We start from the raw sequence: 8,954 nt of genomic DNA on the forward strand, positions 1-8,954 counted from the left end.
CCTTTACAATGTACAATGAATTTAATTTTGCAAGAGGGGAAGATACCGGATAGTTGGAAAAATGCTAATATAACATTAATACCGAAAGAGGAGCAGGACCTAACTAAAATAAAAAATTATCAGCCAATATCTTTATTGAATAATGACTATAAATTTTTTACAATGATTTTGGCAGAAAGAATGAAAATAATATTGCAACAATTTATTCAGGAAGATCAAGCGGGGTTTTTACCTAAAAGACAACTACGTGATAACGTCAGGAATGTTTTGAATGTGTTGGAATATCTAGAACAACGAAATGACATACAAGCAGCTTTGATTTTCTTGGATGCTGAGAAAGCTATTGATAGTTTGAATTGGAAATTTATGTTTAAGGTTCTAGAGCAAATGGATTTTGGAGATAATTTTATAAAATGGATCAGATTGATTTATACATCACGGAAGGCACAGATAATTGTCAATGGGGATTTAACGGACTCATGTGAAATACAAAAGGGTACAAGACAGGGATGTCCACTGTCCCCTCTTTTATTTATTTTGGTTCTAGAAGTGCTGCTTAGAGACATAAGGCAAGATAAAAGGATTTCGGGAATAAAGATAAAAAAAGAGGAATATAAACTGAGAGCATTTGCTGACGACTTGACAATTGTATTAGAAAATCCCTTGGAAGGAATTAAAGTATTGATGGATAAACTAAAAGAATTTGGACCATTAGCAGGATTTAAGATCAACAACCAAAAAACAAAGATGTTGGTGAAAAATTTATCTTTAAGGGATCAAAAAGAGTTAATGGAGAAGACAGATTTTAAAATAGAAGAAAAGGTGAAATATTTAGGTATTATTATGACAAATAAAAATTCAAAGTTGTTTCATAATAATTATGAAAAATTATGGACAGAAATTAAGAAAGATTTGTTAAAATGGGATAAATTACAGTTGTCATTAATGGGTAGAATATCTGTAATAAAAATGAATGTATTGCCGAGAATGATGTTTCTATTTCAAACAATACCTGTAATATCCTCTGATTTACCTTTTAAACAATGGCAAAAAGATATTTCTAAATTTGTTTGGCAGGGGAAAAAACCAAGAGTTAAATTTAAATTATTACAAGATGCCAAAGAAAGAGGAGGACTGGGATTACCAAATTTGAGACTTTATTTTGCTGCTTGTTGCTTAGTCTGGATAAAGGAATGGATTGTATTGAGGAACAAAAGATTATTGGATTTGGAGGGTCACAACCTGAAGAGGGGATGGCATGGATATCTATGGTATGATAAAGTAAAAGTTAATGTGGATTTTAATAATCATTTTATAAGATGTCCTTTGTTGAAAATATGGAATAAATACAAAACAAGTTTTTTTAAAAAAATACCACTATGTGTTTCAAGTCAAGAAGCATTTTATAGAAGAGAAATGGCTGGAAAAGAGTAATGGTTAACTTACCAAGAACTATTAGAAAATGTGCATGGAGAATATATAATGAAAGAGAGAGAACAACTAATAAAGGAAGGATATAGTTCTCAATGGTTTGCCTATTTACAATTGTTAGAAAGATACAAAATGGATAAGAAAATGTATGGGTTTGAAATAAATAAATCTGATTTTGAAATAGGTTTGTGTACAAATGATGAATGTATAATTGCAAAAATGTATAAATTTTTATTGAAAATGGACATGGAAGAAGAACAAGTAAAAGAGTGTATGGTCAAGTGGGCAAAAAAATTTGGTTATAATATACAAATGGATCAATGGGAAAATATGTGGTAAAAAGGTTTGAAATTTACATTATGCTATAATCTTAAAGAAAATTTTTATAAAATGATGTATCGTTGGTACATGACTCCAGAAAAGTTGTCAAAAATGTATAGTAATGTTTCTAATGTATGTTGGAAATGTAAGCAACAAGAAGGATCTTTTTATCATATGTGGTGGTCGTGTAAACAGGCAAAATTATTCTGGGCACAGATAGGTAGGATGATGCAAAAAATCTTAAAGATAAATATTCAGTCAAAGCCAGAATTCTTTTTATTGGGTTTTATGGATAAACAAAAGGAAAAGAAATATGGAAGAATAATATTATATATGATTACGGCAGCAAGATTATTATATGCTCAAAAGTGGAAAATGGAATCAATACCAACAATGGAAGAATGGCTATTGAAATTAATGGACTTAGTAGAAATGGATAAATTGACATGCCTTCTCAGAGAAAAAATGACAGATACATTTCTTAAGGAATGGAAGCCTCTTTTAGACTTTTTGTTGAAAGAAAAAAATGAAATGATGATAATGGGATTTGACGATTAATTAAGATAGACTATGGAAAAAAGTGAATTTCGTATGTTTTAGGGGACAGGTTTGATATATATTACATACTTATGGCTGATCTGTGACAAATCGGAAGTCAAGTTTTTCTTTTTATTTTTGTTGTATTGTTTTTGTTGTTTGATTTGTTTTATGAAAATTTGAATAATAAAAATTATCCCCCCCCAAAAAAACAGAATATGACAATGCAGAAATAATTACACCAGAGGTCAAAACGTGACATCCTCCCTGATAACATAGGCCATGTGATTATCACCCAGTGAAAATTACTAGAAATAGTATTTATTTATTATTTATTTATTTTATTCAATTTATATACCGCCCACAGCCCAAGGGCTCTCAGGGCAGTGCACAACATTGAGACAGAGAGGTTAGAATTCTCTCCCACAGGAAGTGGGTAATGGATACTGGTATATAGGAACATGGGAAACTGCCTTATACTGAGTCAGACCATTAGTTCATCCAGCTCAGCTGACTGGCAGCGGTGCTCCAGAATTCTAAACTGAGTACCTTCCTAACCCTGCCTGGAGATGGTACAGATTGAACCTGGGACCTTTTGCATGCAAAACAGATGCTCTACCACTAAGCTATGGCCCTTCCCTAAGGTTTCTTCCATCCTAACAGAAGCTTCTCTCTCAATGCATTTTTAAAGTTGCCCTTCCTCAGACAAGCTCAGGGTATCACACTTGCCCCTCTTTTATTTATTTCACTACAAATATAGAAAAACATGCATAGAGTTATGTTGTTACAGTCTACAGTCATGCCATTCACATCTGCATACATACATATATAATAAACATACAATATTGTAACACATATTTAAAATTGATTTAGTCCAGTCCATTGTTGGGATCCTCTGTTTGGACAATACAATTAGGAATAGGAAAGAAATGAATGATCACTGAATTTATTGTACCCAAAATATGAAAAAAATGAATAAACATATTTTAGCCAGTGCAAAACCACTTGTATTAATCAACCCAAAGAAAATAATTACATTTATCATTAAATTCAACACTCCAAAACATGAGGAACACCATCCGTTATTCACCAAGTTGTGTTTCATACATCTTTCTAAATTGTGCATGCGCATACCACACATGTTAATCAGCAGCACAACACCTCAATTCCTGAAAAATCTGGATAAGATAAGGGGGAATGCCCCCCATGAAGATAATACAATTTAATAGATTGGTAAGGCTTTCGATTTCCACGTTTATTTCCGTAACCCCACCCACCACCACATATCCCTCCCTGTATATAATTCAAAAGAATTCTCAGTGGGTTCTCTGGAACTTGATATCCAGGGATTTGCTCACTATAATAGTGTGCTAAGTACCAGAATTCACTATTTTTTCATCCACCTAGAAAATATGGGCATAATCTGCATGTGGACTACCACAGTGCTGGATACCTGAAAGACTCTTATCCTTTATATACCCAGTTGATCAATATGCTCTGCAGGTGAGGGACTCCTGCAGATACCACCTTATCAAGAGGTCCATTCTGCACAACATAGGAATGGACCTTTAGTGAGGTGGCACCTACCCTTTGGAATTCCCTCCCCTTAAATATTAGACAGGCACCATCTCTGTTATCTTTTCGGCACCTGCTGAAGACCTTCCTCTTTCAACAAGAGACCTTATCACAGTCTGCTTCTGTGTTTGAATTGCTTTTTAATATGTTCCTAAACCTTATTTTAATATATATATATTATTGAAAGAAGTTTGTAAAGCTTTTTAAAAATATATTTTTATAGATGTTTTGTTTTAATGTATTTTAGGGTCTGTTTTTATGATGTTTCAAAGTGTTTTTAGTGCTTTTGTTTGCTGTCCTGGGCTCCTACTGGGAGGAAGGACGGGTAATAAATAAATAAATAAATAAATAAATAAATAAATAAATAGTCATTCAGCAACCAATATCTTTATGTCTATTTCTATTTGATCAGGTGCCACTGATAGTTCTGAAAAAGGTTTATGAGTGATTGCAATTATTTCAATTGTTTTCTGCCAGCCACTACCAGACCTCATCAGGGAGTGCTACTTCAATGTTCCCTTCCCATTTATTTTGATAAGGTCCAAATCCTCTAACCTGACTGTTACGAACTGAATACAGTTTACCCACCAAACTCTTACTGAGGAATACCTCAAATCATTGATATTTATTTATTTATTATTTGCTTTATATCCCACCCTTCCTCCCAGCAGGAGCCCTGGACGTCAATTGAGGGATCTTTTATTGAGCCATATTTTCTCATAAGGGCTACCCTATATACATAATGTGCGGTACTCTTTTCAGCATGAAGATTTAAATTTGTATATTTGTTTTTAATGTCTTTAGTTACTGTAAACCGCCCAGAGAGCTTCGGCTATGAGATGGTATACAAATAAATAAATAAATAAACAAATAAATAAATAAATAAGATGGCATTCCCTGGTGGGCGACCTTCCAGAGGTCAAATGCCAGTGGTGGTAGGGGCCAGAGTGAAAAAGGAGGGTAGAGTAACAGATATGACCTTTGTACATTAAGCTACAGTCCATGCCCAGATTCCAGCTACACAAAAGTCAAAGCTTTCTACAGATACATGTCCCCATTCTCCATCCAGGCAAGCAAGAAGTTTTATCACAGTTCAAAGGTCATTTTTCAGCAGGGCAAACCATTTGAGAAGTGTGTGGAGCAGAACTAGTGAGGGGTATGGCCTAGGTAGAGGGGATGTGGCCTCAAATAGACAGAGGTGCCTGGAAGGGTACATTCAGCCTGTGAGTCTGAGTTTCCTTCCCTCTCCTTCATACTATTCTTAAACTAATTTTTCAAGTGTGGATTCTTATGAAAACAAAATAGTGCTATCCACACACACAAGAACATAAGAAGAACCTGCTGGATCAGGCCAGTGGCCCAACTGGTCCAGCATCCTGCTCTCACAGTAGCCAAACACATGCCCTAGAAAAGGCTGCAAGCAGGACCTGAGTGCAAGAGCATTCTCCTGTCCTGTGGCTGCCAGCAACTGGTTTTCAGAAGCATACTGCATCTGACTATGGTGGCAGAGCACATCCATCATGGACAGTAGCCACTGATAGCCTTATCCTCCATGAATTTGTCTAATCTTCTTTTAAACCCATCCAAGTTGGAGGCCATCACTGCCTCTTGCGGGAGTGAATTCCATAGTTTAACTATGCACTATATGAGGAAGTGCTTCGTTTTATCTGTCCTGAATCTTCCAACATTCAGTTTCATTGAATATCCATGAGTTCTACTGTTATGCGAAAGGGAGAAAAACTTTTCTCTATCCACCTTTTCCATGTCATGCATAATTTTTTACACTTCTATCATGTTGCCTGTGACTCATCTTTTCTCTGAACTAAAAAGCCTCAAATGCGGCAACCTTTCCTCATAGGGGAGTTACTCCATGCCCTTGATCATTCTGGTAGCCCTTTTCTGAACCTTTTCCAACTCTGCAATATCTTTTTTGAGGTGGGGCAACCAGAACTCTACAGAGTACAATGGCATTATGATATTGACAGTTTATTTTCAATGCCTTTCTGATAATCTCTTGCATGGAATTGTCCATTTATTCCTACTCTCTGCTTCCTGATCCTTAACCAATTCTTGATTCACAAGAGGACCTCTCCTCTTATTCCATGATTGCTAAACTTTCTCAGAAGTCTTTGGTGAGCTACCTTGTTGAAAACTTTTTGAAAGTTTAAGTACACAAGTGGGAGATCTCAGCATGCTCAGGGGAACCTCAATATTTCCTGAAATGTAGAACAAAAGGAGGCAATCTCTACCCTATCCCACCCCAAAGGTCCATTGAGGACTGGACATGATCAGTAGCCATGGAATACTGCTTGACTATTGAAGGTGGGAAAAATAGTTGTGTGTGTGTGTGAGAGAGAGAGAGAGAGAAGTGGGTTATCCAAGGAAAGGCTATGGTGGTTAACTGGACTAGGAGCACTCCACACTTGTAACATTGTAGCATGTCTAAATTGGAAATCATTTATGGGCATAAGGAGACAGAAAAGTAATTAAGGCTTTGTCCACAAAAAAAAGTCTCTCAGAGCACTTAAGCTCTGTTTTTTCCCCAACTGAACATATGTCCTAAAATGTTTCTGTTATCAGGTTGCTCATTATAATAGCAAGTAGTATATGGAGATACAATTTCAACTTCCTACTGTATTTGGCCCACACAGAGTGTATTAGGGATGATATATGGTGCACCAGGAGTTCCTTTCTAAGTGTGTCCAGTATTACACCAGAGTATGCTTTCTATCAGGGTTAGCCAACATATTGCCCCTCAGATGTCGTTGCACTCCAACTCCCATCAGCCCTAGTCAGATTGGACAGCAGTAAGGGTTTATGGGAGTTATAGTCCAATAGCAATAGGACACCATGTTGGCTTCCCCGGCTTTATATGCTTCACTGGTGGGTAAGCACCATACTTTTCATACTGTTTTTCTACCATACTATGAATCCAGCCAAGTTACATATATTACTATTTTTTAAAAAAATAAAAATGCTCCCACTTTCCAAAAACTACAGAAAGTCTTCAAGACAAACTAAGTGTAACATTGTGTCGATACAATGAATGGCAACATTGTGTAAATAGCAGTGTGTGGGGAAGCTCAAACAGCCTTAAAACTATGGGGAAAAGAAATTTAACTCTTTCTCTCTCTGCCATGGCCTGACAAAAATCTCCTCAACAAAGATGCTATTTGCATTTCAGGGGAAGCCTCCACTGAAACCAAATAAACTCATTTTTTTCTCTGCAGATTTGATTAATTTACATTTTTGCCATTAATTTATTCTAATGCATTTTAGAGTTATTTCCACTATTATATTCATTTTATATGCATTTTCCCCTAATATATGCATTTTTGTACAAATTATTTGTTTGGAGAACTGCACTGTAAAATTTGGATAGGAGTAAATTTTGAAGAAAGACTGTGCTTTGGTTCTCATACTGTTTTGGAAAGTGCAAATTTGATAAATGTTGCTTTAAATTTCTCCCCCACCCCAGCAATTGCAAAGATACATCTTTGCAGCAGTTCTCAAGGGCCAACAATTAAACATCAACCACTATATGAATTCATACTTATCCTTTAACTGCTCTTGTCAAGCATTTTTTGTAATTTGTAAGTGATTGTGATTCATTTAATCAGGAAACACTTCCATGGAACACTTCACAGAAGGTCCAAATGCAGGCACCACATTTCAGAATGCAGGCAGGCAAAACTCTGACAATTGCACCAGTGTGGAAGTTAATGTTGACGGAATATTGTTACTTTAGATATAGCAGTGATAACATTTCCAAATCAGTTTGCTTTAAAAAAAAAAAAAAAGGCATCATGAAAATCCATCAGAATGTTTGTCTGGTGTCATATACACATTTTTTGTTGCAACTTATCTAATATACACATTTTTTCAAAGCATTATGCCTGATATAATGCATTTTTATGCACACTTTACCCTAGTATATTATTTTTGTACACATTACTTAGATGGAGCACTGCAGTGCAAAATTTAGAGAAATGTGATTTTTGAAGGAGAACAGTATTTTGGTTCACTTATTGTTTTGGAAAGTGTAAATTAGATACGTTCATAATTAAATGTGAACTGAATCAAATTTGTCTCTACACCCCCTCCATAGACATAGGCACAGTTGCTGCAGAAGGATATTTCCTTCCTTTGCATACATTACTACATTGACATTAGTTTTTTGTTTCTTTGTTTACTTGCTTAGTAGCTATAGTGTAGTCGACTAATTGAAGAAAGTGTCAAGGAAATCTGAAAACAATCTTCTCCAGCTGCCATCCCTGAGCAGACAAGCCAAATAACATTATCAGACAACTATTTTTTAAAAAATCTATGCATCACTCATAATTGAGCAGTTAGGCTCAAGAATGTAATTTTCTCACTAGTATTACGAGGAACCTGCAGTGTATCACAGGGTAAATACACCGCCCTGAGAGCTTATTGCTAAAGGGCGGTATAAAAGCACAATAAATAAATAAATAAATAAATAAATAGAATGCAAGGTCCAAACATATTATGGACCTAAAATTGAACATTCCATGTACTGATAATAAGGTTGGTTTTGTTTTGCATCTAACTTTAGGATGAGTAAAAATAAAAATAGTGGGATTTCTGTTATCAGAAAACTGCTGGACTGGAACACCTCTAGTTCAATGATGGATATGATTAACTTAGGTCCATTAATTTCAGAAAGTCTACCCTAAGTAGGAATTAGTTGGCTACAACCCATTATCAAAATTGGGACAGTTTTTCTGAGGTGCATGGATTAGTAGGTAAAATTCCAGTCTGAATTTTCAGGTTCTGTTGCAAAAGATCAAATGTTTACTTTTCAGCAGCCTTGGAAACGAACGTCACAGACCATGTTTCTGAACTTAGGCTCTTTAACTTGACAAAGAGCCACTAGCCCACATATCTCAATTCAATTCACCTTTGGACAAAATATTGAGACGGGAAAGACTGGTGTATGAGTTACGGGGTAACGAATAAAGCAGTTTGCTTAAATGCTTTGAAGTATGGTAAGGCCAATGTCTATTTGTCCTGATTCGGGGGGGAGGGGAGAGATTTGGGTGGCCTTTCTCTGACAAGATACCCCCTTA

This window comes from Rhineura floridana, chromosome 11 (assembly GCF_030035675.1).
Source record: "Rhineura floridana isolate rRhiFlo1 chromosome 11, rRhiFlo1.hap2, whole genome shotgun sequence".
NCBI classification, from domain to species: domain Eukaryota; kingdom Metazoa; phylum Chordata; class Lepidosauria; order Squamata; family Rhineuridae; genus Rhineura; species Rhineura floridana.